Source organism: Notamacropus eugenii, chromosome 5 (assembly GCF_028372415.1).
Source record: "Notamacropus eugenii isolate mMacEug1 chromosome 5, mMacEug1.pri_v2, whole genome shotgun sequence".
Classification (NCBI taxonomy): domain Eukaryota; kingdom Metazoa; phylum Chordata; class Mammalia; order Diprotodontia; family Macropodidae; genus Notamacropus; species Notamacropus eugenii.
This window is the reverse complement of record NC_092876.1, coordinates 50,062,004-50,073,894: the sequence shown is the minus strand read 5'-3', so window position 1 is coordinate 50,073,894 and position 11,891 is coordinate 50,062,004. Positions and strand designations below refer to the sequence as shown.

Sequence of the window (11,891 nt, the reverse complement as noted above, 5' to 3'; positions counted from 1 at the left end):
GTCTTGATCATTTCCACAACAATAGATCAACAAGTATTTATTAAGAGCCTGCTGTATGCTGGATGGATACAAGAATATAAATGAAACCATCCTTGCTTCAAAGGAGATCAACCAACCCTTTGATTAACAAGCATTTATTAATCACCTACTATGCTAAATACTGTGCTATGTGTTGTACATACAAATAGAAAGATTTAATGATCCCCACTCATAGAGGAGCTGAGGTTCTAATGGAGAAAATAAGAAGTGAATATATATATATGTATATGTAGAATAAATCTGAAAAGAGTAAATTCAAAGTAGTTAAAAACTTGGAAGTCTGGGAGAGGCTATGTATATGTATACACATATATATCCTTTCCAAATATTATTTCTGTCTTCTTCCTCTTTCAGATGAGAAAACTGAGGCTTGGGGAGTGGTTAGGTCGCCGAAAAAGGCAGAGACATAGCTGAACTAAGTCAAGAAAATGAGAGATAGGCCTTCCCAAGCATGGAGACTCAGCTTGGCCCACTTAACTTACCCCAGGAAAAGAATGACAGGGTCTGAGATTTAGAGTTGGAAGTGACCTCAGAGTCCGTCTGAGTCCTTGTTTTACAGATGAGGAAACTGAGGCCCAGAGAAGTGCTGCCACATTCCCAAGGTCATACAATGTCACCCACAAGGCCAATCCTGCAGCATCTTAGGCAGGATTTGAACTCAAGTTCTGTGGTTTGAGAGACAGGGCTCTGCCACTAGAGCACACTGCCCCCCCTGCCAAGAGGACAGTCCTTCCATGCAGAGAAGTTGAGGCTGATAACCCTTTTCCAATGTAAAGTGAGTGCAAAGAAATGATTTGACAGCAGGACCCCAGCTCTGAAAATCTGAGATCGTGTCATTCTGATATGCAAATGGCGAAGCGGCACGTGCCGGGGGGCCACGTGCAGCAGAACCGGGGTGCAGGACCCGAGAAGTGAAGGAGCACCCCTTACACCTCTGAACCCCCTTCTTTTGGGGGTGCACAGAGCCCCACGGGATCATCCAAGCGGGGGCCGCCTTTTGCAGGTGTCCTCCTGGCCGCACAAGGTCCTGAACGCCAGCAGTCTAGGGGCGCTCGGGACCGAGCGGGGGTGAAGCGGTGAAGGAAAGGGGAGCGGGGTGTGAGGGCGGAGCGGAGCCGCGCCGAGCGATCCGGGCCGGGTTTTGCGCGCCGCCCACTCGTCCGCTAGGCCACGGAGAATTCCATAATCACAGCGGGCGAGAGCGGAGACGGGGAGCGAAAAATCCGGGATCCGGCAACTTTGGGGCGCGCATGCGCGCCCGCCGCGCTCCATCCCAAACACACACACATTTTTCCCCCGGACTTGGAAAGTCACCCAAAGCCGCCCCAAGTGCAGGTAAGAGACTCGGCGCTCCCTCCACCGCCGCGGCCCCCCTGCTCCCCGGCTCCGCTGCCCCCCCGGGGCGGGTCCCCTCCTCTGCCCCCTCCCCCCCTCCACTCCCGGGGCTGCCGCTGGCAGCAGCAAGCGGGCGAGCTTGCGAGCGAGCGAGGGAGCGAGCGGCGGGCGGGCGGGCGAGCAAGCCGGCGAGCGGCGGCTGCCACCCACTGCAGCCGCGCGGGAGGCAGGGTCACGGAGGGCTGGCAGCGGGGCACGGGGAGGCGGGCTGCCCCGCCGTGCCCAGGGGTGCCCGGCGTGCGCACGGGCCGGAGGAGCCGCGGCACCCACCCGGGGTCACTTGCTCCAGCTGGGGAAGGGGGAGGGGAGGTGCCAGGCGAGGTTCTGCAAAGGGTGTGGGGGCCACCCACCCCCCACTCCGGACTCCCTAGGGGCAGGTGCTCACGAACGCTGGCTTATCACTCTCTCCTCCTCTCTCCCCTCCCCTCCCCCCACAGAGGACAGCGCGCTCACGACCCCCCCCCACGCCGGGAAGGGTGCCAGGGGCCACTTTTCAAGACTTTGCCCAGAGGGCAGGCTGGGTGGGGGTCCTTCGGCCCTCGGTCCTCCCGGGTTCCTGGGTCACAGGTGCGCCTAGCTCGGTTGGATTGTGTTGCTCGACCCTGGGGTGCCTGGGGGTGGGTCCCCTCCAGGGTGAAGCCACTTGGACCAGAGGCGGGCGGACTGGGAGGGAAGAGGTGCCCCCCCACTTAGTGCCGGGGAAGTTTGTCTCGAGTGCGCTGCTCCGGGCCCAGCGAGCGGCGTGCACTCCCCCCCACCTCCATCCGCACACACTTCCTTTTCCCCGGGGCGGGGGCCTGCTAGCTCTGGGCATAGGGACCCTGAGGGCGGAGGGGGGAAGTGGCCGAGGCCGCTGGGCCCGGGGAGTCCGGGTGCTGGGGAAAAGTTTGGGGGAGTTGCGGCGGCCGTGGAGCGCTCGGGGGAGTGGAGTTGCGCTGAGGGCCGTAGAGCTGGGAGGACCGAGCGCTCCCTTAGGCACGGCCCGGGGAGCCGGAGTGGGGGGCTGGCACTGGCTGCCCTCCCCCCCAATCATACACACACACAGACACACACACACACACTATTAGGGGTTGGGAAAGGAAACCCTAGGATCCGAATCCAGGCTGAGCAAGGGAAGGTGGGGGTGCGTAGGAGGAAAGGAGAAGCGCCTTGGGGAAGGGGTCCTAGGGGCGCCCTGGCCTGGGCGGTCAGGGCACCTGCGCTTGGACATCGCCTACCGCAGGAGCGGCCTGTGCAGAGCTGGGGGCCGCAAAGGGGGGAGGTTTGGACGGAGAGCGGGGCTCTGGGGAGCGCCCAGGTTAGGGGGAGGTCAGCCGGAGGAGTAGGGGTCGGGCCGTGGGCAGAGGGGAAGGGGGCAGCGGGCAGCGGCCAGGCCCACGAGATGAGCCGCCCGGGTGGAGCGGCGGCCGGTTTATTTTTACTCGGTGGCATTTACAGAATGTGCAGCTGATTGCGATCGGCGGCCAGAAGTTTTTGCTTTCTTCTCGGTTCTCTGTCTCTTTCCGAAGCCGGCGGGGTTGGGGGACTGAGGGGTAGCTGCCACCCGCCCGGTGGCGGTGCGCACGGCTGGAGGGGCACATCTGCGTTTCTCTCCGGGGCTGGGAAGTGGGCACAGGGCGGGCAGAGCTGCCCGAAGGCCCTGGGCCGGATCTGGAGGGTTTTGGTGAAGGTCTATCCCCGCTTTTGGAAGCTCCCGGGCCTGGGGAACAGGTGTATGCGCCGTCAATCACCCCGGGACGGCTACTTGGGGGGCGTAGATTAAAATAATAATTCTAGGTTTCAGTGGCGGGGTGGGGGCAGATTCTTCTTTCTCTTCCCTCCCTCCGGACGATGGGTGGGGGTCGGGGAAGAGGTGAAGGAGAGTTTTGCAGGGAGGAGAGAAAAGAGTTACCACCCCCCCACACACTCCCCTTTGGGGGGAAAAAAGTTCTCGCAGTTTAGGAAGCGGGGCCTGGCCTGGGGTCAGGACCAAGGTCTTGCCCAGCCCCGGGCACGCCGGGGTTTGGTTTGCTCTCCCAGACAAGTCGCGATCAATCCCCCCCACCCTGGTCTTCACGAGTCTTCAGAGGGGGAAGCCTCGCGTTCCTCCGGCCCTGGACTGAGCGTGGCTTGCGCGTGGGAGAAAGGGGCTGAGGCCCCCTGGGGATCCCCCCTCGGGTCTTGCGCCTCCACCTGCCCCACCTTGGAGCAGGGCCCTGCCGGATGGAGGGAAGGAAGGATCAGGGGTTGCGCTTGGGAGCTGGGGCCGACGGAGCGAGGCGCGGCGGAGCCCGCCGCGGGCAGGGTCGTCGAACCTGGCCAGGCCCGCGCGCCCAGAAGCGCGGAGGCCCGGGACCCTCCGAGGGCAGACCTGGCCAGGGCCCGAGGTACACGCCCCCTTCCTAGCCCGAGGAGGTCCGGCCGCCACTGGGCGGTAGCTGCGCGGAGGCTGGCCCGGGGTGGTGGAGGGCCAGAAGAGTGGTCCCTCCCGGGTTGCGCCCCACGTGCCTGGAGGGGGCGGGCGGGCCAGCTGGGGGAGCGGGGCTGATCCGCGCCCGGGGAGCGCTCCAGGAGCCGGGGCCCCCGCAGCGCGTCTCCCCCACTTTCCCTCCCCGTCCCAGACGCGGGCATTGCCTTGATCTCTCCCCGTCCGAGGACGGCAGACCGCCCAGCCCCTCTCCTCTCCCCGGGCACCCTCCGCGCCGCAGACACCCCCTTCCTGCCCCCCAGCCTTGCAGGCGGTTGGGGAGAGTTTATGGGGAATATTGTTGAACTTCAGTAATCAGGTTTCCAGCGATCTTATGCCTCCTGTTTAATTTATTAGACTAGTTATTCATTCCGTTGATGATAATCTGTTGCTGGTTTCTATGGAGATGTTAAACTGATCTGTTTCAGAAATCAAACTCCGTATGGACTCCGTGTTTAAAGGGGCAGCGCCTCCCTTTCGGGGGTCCTGGGGGGCTGGGTGTCTGCAGGCTCTGCACCCTGCTGAGACTCCGCCGAGCGCCTCCGAACCTTGGGCGCCTTGGATTGCCTTCCAAGGGCGAGAGGAGCCCGAGCTCCAGCTCCGAGGCGGGCATGGCTGGCCATGGCACAGGGCAAGCCCCGGCTTTGATCCTCAGGTTGCACCCACGCTTCGCACCCATCCTGCCACCAGCCCCTGCCCCCCGCTTCCCCGACCTCCAGGCTCGGGACTGCAAACTCCTTTCAACCAAAAAACTGTGCCCCCAAAAATACCTTTGGAAAGGCTGTCAGAGGACAGCCTCGCCTTTATCTGTTCCCCTTGTGTCTCTGGATTTTTTTTTACAAAACTTGTAGCTCAGCTGAGAGTCTTTTAATAGCCCAAACACTTTCTCTTTCTCTCCCTATTTTTTTTTAATTGAAAAAAATAAATTCAAAGTTCACATTTCTGTGTCGGTTTTCCACTCCTAGCTGAGACGGGTTTACTTCTGTCTCTTGTATCCTGAGCCCATCTGCGTTTGGGAGAACCAGGGCTAAGGAAGGAGGTTGGCCAGAACTTAGGACGCTTAAAAATATATTTTCATAGGAATTTCCATTTCCTTGTTTTTTAAGGGAGAATACCTCTCACCTTTCCTTAGGTGTGTCTGAATAAGTGTGTAAACTTTTTTCTCCTCCTAGCTCCATGCCCTCCTCCCCAAACCCATCTCACCCCAGATATTTTTTACATCAGGCTTGTTGGGGTGACTGGTGAGGGAGGAGTGAATTAAGAAATAAAGTGAAAGAAAAGGAAAGATTGGAATTTCTGACACACTGAGAAATTGGGAACCTCACTCTGAGCTCAGATATTTATCACCCTGACAGATAGGATACAAAGCCATTGCGTTTCCTAATGATCCTCAGGGACTAAATTATAGGTAAAACCATTTAATGCCTTTTTAATATCTAAATAAAGACCTAAATTTAGTTGAAGTTTTTTTAGGGGGGAGAGGGGAATGAGTAGTCCTCTCTCCAAAAAGATGCTTCTTTACTAAGGCACTGATCCTTTGGGACTCTCTGGACCCCTACAATTTATAGGTACTTTTGGAGGTAGGGGGGAGTGGGGTGTTTCCTTTATTACAAAAATGCATTTCAGGCCAGATCGCCTAGTGCTAAATATGGGAACACTTAAAAAAAATAACAAACCTCTATGTAGGAAATAACCCACTGGCAAGACTCGGTTCTCACTCTTTCCTTCTCTTTTTATTTTTTATTTTTTGGTGGGGAGGGTAGATCCCTGCTTCCCTATATTGAGGCAAGAGAAGCTATCTATTTTATTTTACAAGCCCCCCCATTCTTCCCCCCTCCCCGATTTATTTGATCTGGATTGCAAACAGAACAAGAGGATCTGACAAGTTAAAAAAAAAAAGAGCGCTATTGCTTTAAACTCAGGAGTTTGCATATTCTCCTTGTATCTTTCCCCTTTGCTAATTATTGTGTTGTTTTCAGAGCAAATATGTCATATCCATGGCGACCGGGCAGGTTTATTGTCTTTCTGAAGCAATAGCTCACATAAGTAATTAATGACTTTCTTTTTTTTTTTCCTCTGGCTTAGGTTAAACAGATCATTCAAGGAAAGTCGTATCTTTTCTCTCCTTTCTCTCTCTCTCTCTCTCTCTCTCTCTCTCTCTCTCTCTCTCTCTCTCTCTCTCTCTCTCTCTCTCTCTCTCTCTCTCTCTCCTCTTCCCCCACCTTTTTTTTTTTAGCTTAGTGACATAAGAACATGAGTTAGAACAGGAAAATACTTGAAGAAGTCAACAGCTTATTTTCCCCTATTTCTTTTAAAAGCTGTAGTATCAGCTTTCAGACAGATGAGGTTGTCGTTCTAACAGTTTCAGAGTCTCACAATCCATGCCTGGTGTAGGAAATCCATTTAAAGGCAGAGTTGCCTCTACGGCTGCCTGAGTAGCCCGTTGGAGAAAGGGGGAAGTTGGGGGGGGGCAGGAGGCGGCCTTGGGGGGAGGAGTGACCTAAAGGAATTTGCTTGGAGGAAGAGGGGTGGAAGGGAGAAAGGCATCAAAATGAGTATTTCTTCTGGATTCAACCGAATTTAATTAAATTGTTTACAGGAAAGAATGACGTTAGTCATGTCACCTCTTCTTTTCCCTCGGTTAATTAGAAAAACAAAGTTTTTATTTTGAAGTCTGCCGAGTCTCAACTTTCTCTAGCCTTTCTGGACCAGTGATTTTTATTTTCCTTTTTGTTTTTTGTTTTTTTCTTGGAAAACTGGTTCTGGAATACCCTATAGTTTGCAATTTGCAAAAAATGGTGGTTTGAGAGTTTATTGGGTTTTGGTTTTAGGGTGAGGTGGGTTTTTTTAGCGTGTTTTTGCTTTTTGTACCTTAAACCTAAAGCTGATGATGGCTGATTACCCGGAATTAGCAGCCAAGATAACCAACAGGGATCTGGATTTTCTGAACTGAAAGGGGGGGGTGGGATGGTGGTGAGGTTCAGAGATCTGTGAATTTCTTCTCTTGGAAGCTCAGGCAACATCCCCCTTCTGTAGCCTCTGACAAGGATGGGGTAGGTAGAAAAGATGTCTGTATGTGTGTGTCTGTGTATGTGTGGCAATTCCGATTTGTATCCCACTTTCAAGACCTTTTGCTAATCAAGGGCTTGGCGATTTCCCTGTAGAACTTTTGGAATCTGGTAGATTCATTCTGATTGAAGCAGCTTTTTGGACTGAATCCCTTTTCGTCTTCATCGATGGGCCCTCGGACACATTTGTAGTTTCTGGTGTATGTTTTACTTTGAAATTTCATGTGACGGGGCTTTTCTCTTTTTATTAAAAATCAAGGAAAGAGAAGGGTTCACTCTGTCTTGTACAGAGTTTAAAAAAATGTGTGTATATAAAATATAACAAAATGCAATACCATATAATATAATATATGTATCTGAAACCCCCCAAAGTGTCAGTTGAGTGAACCTTTTGGTGCTTTGTACATTAAAAATAATCAAAAAACAAGAAGAAAAAACATCAAGAAGAAAAGGAGATTTGGTATCTGGTTTCTGAAGAGCAGAAAGAAGCCCCAAGTCTAATGCTGAGGATTCAACAGACTTGTAATTGAGCCCTAACCTCCTGATGTCTATATCAGAAAAACAGACGTTAGCAGAGGGAGCCAAAGAGAGTCAAACAGGCTTGGGAAGAAGGCAGCTCAGAAGATTCAGAGGGAGAGATTTAATTTATAGACATTTTAAAAACTGTAATGTCATTAGGATCTCCTTTTCCCCTCCTGTGAAGGGCAGCCGGGCAGAAAGATGGGGCCTGGGTACCGGGGCCTGGGAATTTCTGCAGCCTGGTTGGTGGATCTGCCGTTGGGAAAGGGATGGATGTGGTGGGTGCAAATTGGAGGATACTTCCCTGGAAGAGAGAGGATTGTGCAGGTTTGGGGGGGTCTGGGTTTTTTTCCTGTTTGTAACTTTATGCTAACTCTTGGCTATTTAGGATTTTTTCTCCCCTTAAAGAAAAGGGGTGTGTGTCGGGGGGAGTTAGATGTGGGTTTTCTTCTTGCCAATTCTGGCTTCTTTTTAATGTTGTGTGTGTGTGTGTGTGTGTGTGTGTGCGCGTGTCGCTGTTCCGTAGGGGTCTTTTTTCTATCTGTATTTGGATACTGTCTATCTGGTTGTGAGTCTGTCTGTGACAGGAAGGAAAGGTGTGTGTGTAAGTTGGGGTATCCCCTGTCCAACCCCAAGTTCCTGTGAAGTTACTATGGTTCTAAGGCCTCCACTTGGGGTGGGGGGGAGAAAAAAAAAGGGAGAGCTTATCGTAAATTCTGCAAAAATTAATCAACCGTTTAAGAGCTTCACGTTAACGAGGTTTTCCAGTCAAGCTGGGCCCTTCTCCTTTTTCCCCTGTTCAAAGTCCAGGAGATGAAAGAGAGAGAGAGAGAGAGGTGGGGTGAACCCTAGAAGGTTGGGGGGGGTGAAGATTTTTTTTGAATGGGAATAATACAGAGAACAAATTAGGGTGGCTGGGAGGAAAGGGGGATGGATTTATAGAATATAAATCCTCAAGTGTCCTTGTTCCATATTGTCAGGGTTTTTTTTTTTTTTTTTTTGGTTGGATTTGTCCTGTGTGCCTTTGATGGAAAAGGCACGTAGAGAAAGAGAATGACGGAGGGGGAGAGAGAGAGGGAGGGAGGGAGAGAGGGAGTGAGAGAGAGAGAGAGAGAGAGAGAGAGAGAGAGAGAGAGAGAGAGAGGGAGAGGGAGAGAAGCAGAGACAGGGACGTGTGGCTCCTCTGGAGCTCATTATCATTCTTAATAAGTCTTAAGGAATAAAGAAGAGCATTGAGTGTAAATGCTGGGTAATCCGAACGCTCCTCAAGGTGAGAGGAGTCTTGAGGACACAGAGAAAAGAGAGAGAGAAGAGAGGAGGTGGGGTTATGTGTGAGTGTGTGAGCATGTGTGTGAGTGTGTGAGCGTGTATGTGAGCATGTGTGTGTATGTGTAAGTGTGTGTGTAAGGGGGGTGACTAGAGGGACGGTGACCTGGGACCAGGATGCGGAATGCCCCTCCTCCCCAGATGGCTAGCTTTGAGTGTTGATCCCCAGCTGAGACAAAGTTGCCTGGGAGTTTGCCCTGGGGATGCCTTCTGGGATAGGGGAAGTCATGGGATCTGGGGTGAGAAAGGGGGGAAGCCTTGGAAATGCCCTTTAAAAAAATCTGCCCAGAGCTGGAGTTTAGTCCTAATGCTCATTTTAGTTTGCCATTTTTTTCTTCTGGGGCTCTCAAACTCCCTTCTAGTTGTCCTAGGCCAGGGGCCTCCAGGTTCCTGGAGAGGCTGTCCTGGGCTCGATGGGCTCCTCTCAAAACCTTTCCAACAGAGCGTAGAGGACGGAGCGCTAGCTTCGGACACTAGGTGGCTTAGAGGAATAGGGTTGAGTGAAGGATCCTGCAGGCTTCCTTCTGACTGCTGGTGGGCTCCGCTGGCAGCCCGGGTGCAGCCTGGGCTTCTGGAGCCCCTAGTACACCCCCATTCCCTTCCCCTTGCCAGCTCCCTCCCTGGCCCTGAACTGTGGCCTGCCACAGCTGTCTGGAGGAGGCAGCTGACCAGAGAGGATTAAGAGAGAGAGAGAGAGAGAGAGAGAGAGAGAGAGAGAGAGAGAGAGAGAGAGAGAGAGAGAGAGAGTGTGTGTGTGTGTGTGTGTGTGTGTGTCGGCCTCCATTCGTGCCCTTCTCTGCCCATCCTCACCAACAGACACATGTTGAGCACTTCCTATGTGGCACATAGATTTGGATGAGAAGGAACCCTACAGTCACCCTCCTCCAAACCTCCTCTCCCCTGACTCTACCTCCTTTTACCGATGAGTAAACTTTGTAAAACCTGGAGATGGGAAAGGACTTGCTAAGGTCATGTTGGCAGAAAGAGCCAGAATTGGAACCCAGGCCCTCTGTTTTCAGACCCAGTACCCTTCCCACTCACTTGGAGGTCTCTACTTGGGTGTTTGCTCCATTTCCCAGGATTAAGGGGAATCAGGCAAATGAGATGATGTGTGTAGCCCTTAAGGTACTATAAACTTATTCTTCTTCACATTGTTGTCCTAGAGGCCTCCCTGTCCAGCTTTAGCCTTTGGACCTCGGTTCCAACAAACAGGAGAGAGAAGGGATGCCCCCTAGCCCTAGCTGGTCCCTGTGCTCCAAGGGTACAAGTGAAAGGATGTCCAAACCTCTTTGGCCCCAGTAAATCTCATCCACGCTCCCCTGAGACATTGATTGGCAAGAAGAAAGCTTCCCCTGATTTTTCCCAAGGAGATGGAGCTAGAGTCCAGAGGGGCTCCTCTAGTGGCACTCAACCACCCAGGGGTCACAGGACTTGGGAGTAGGAGCTATACCCCTCTGTGCCAGGAAATATCCCTCTGACTCCACCCAGGAGACACCAAAGCAACCTTCTAGCTTTCTTCCTTCTATGTTCAGGATTTTGAGGGGAGTTAAGGAAAGCCTCCTGAAGAGGTGTTTTGGCCAAGGTTTTTAGACTATTGGTGTGGAGGGGTGCTGGGGCAGACAGGAGGTGGGAGGAGGGAGGGGTGACCGCAGTCATCGCCAGCATTGTAAATGTAGCATTGGGATTCGTGGCTGGCCTTTTTGTGTGTTTATAATTCCCCCCCCCCAAAGTCACTTCCAGGGAGAATGGAAAAGGGAGGCTCTGCCTACCAGTGTGGGAGTTAGAGAGAGAGGTTGGCAAAGTGGACCGTACTGGAACCCCAAGGGGCTAGGAGAAGGGAGAGCAGAAACCAGCTTAATCGGCAAGATAGATTCAACCATTTTGTCGCTGGGAAGCAGTGACGGCCTGCCGCGTCTGCTACTGCCTGGGGGGTGTCATGGAAAGGCAGCCGGGCGTCTCCCTGCCCGCTGGGCCAGGCTGGGCTTGGTTTTGGGGATATGTTTGTCTGTGTGTATGTATATGTATGAGGGGGGGCAGAGGGGCGGGGGCAGGACCACTGCCAGACTGGCACCTTTCACCGGCACTAATTGCTGGCAAACTAGCCGAAGGGCGGCTGTGCCAGCTTCCCAAGCTCCACCTCTCCACCCGCACCCCCAGAAGCTCAGTTGCACTCAGTAGTAGGAGGGCAGTTTCCGGACCCACGGGCCCCCACCATTCCACTGGGAGTACCAGGGAAACCTGATCTTCTCAATCTTGGGCTGAGCCCCAGCACTCTGGCCTGTGAGGTGGGTGAGCTGGTCACTCCTCATCCAGTCTAGAGCTGAATTTCACCTGAGCTGTTTCAGGGGTGTCCTTCCCTGAACCCCACCCTCCAGATCATAGGCACCAGGGGCAAGTGATGCAGGAGACCTAACTTTTACCCGGAATTCTCTCACTTCTCTGCGCCTCAGTTTCCCCATCTGCAGGTAGAATTCATGATAACCCACCCTCCCTGGTGATGATATATGTCTTCTATATAGTGTTTTAAAGTTTGCAAAGTTCTTTATATGTGGCATTTCAAAGGATAAAGTGCTTGTGATGGTGGAGGTGTTGATGTACACCATATGAAGGCTGTCAATCAGTCATCAAGCCTCAGCCGATTTCTCTGTGCTGGGTGCTGGGGTATACAACAGAAGACGATGAATCTGCCCCCGCCCTCAGGGAACTTCCATTCTGTCCAGGAAATGGGTGCACACCAAAGTATAGAAAAAATATATATTCTGTTGTTTGACAAGCATTTATTAAGCACTTAGTGTATGCCAGGTGCTAGGAAAGACATAGACAAAGAAGAATCTGCCCCTGCCCTCCAAAAGCACCATTCCATTTTTTGAATTGCAAAGCTTCATTTTATCTCTCATCCAGGACAAGTTCGGTTCTCTGGGTCTTAGGGTGAGTGGGGGAGTATTTGGAAGTTGACAGTAAGGGTGGGCCCAATGGGAAAGCCCAGCCCGGAATCTTTCAGACTATGTGGCACAGTGTAAGGAGCCCTTGAGAATGAACCAATGTAGATGTGAGACTTGGCTCGAGTGTTTCCTCCCTACAGGATGAGCCTTCCTTTA

The 11,891-nt window shown here is 52.8% G+C and overlaps 1 protein-coding gene across 2 annotated transcripts in view; it reads left to right on the top strand.

Annotated features, from left to right (window-relative positions):
* Positions 1-1,267: 1,267 nt before the first annotated feature.
* The window catches only part of CASZ1 (castor zinc finger 1), a 235,905-nt gene continuing 225,281 nt past the window's right edge, over positions 1,268-11,891 (top strand). For both annotated transcript variants that reach the window (XM_072608836.1, XM_072608835.1), the window contains exon 1: positions 1,268-1,374. The gene's annotated coding sequence lies outside the window, so the exon portion shown is untranslated. The remainder of the gene's footprint in view (positions 1,375-11,891) is intronic.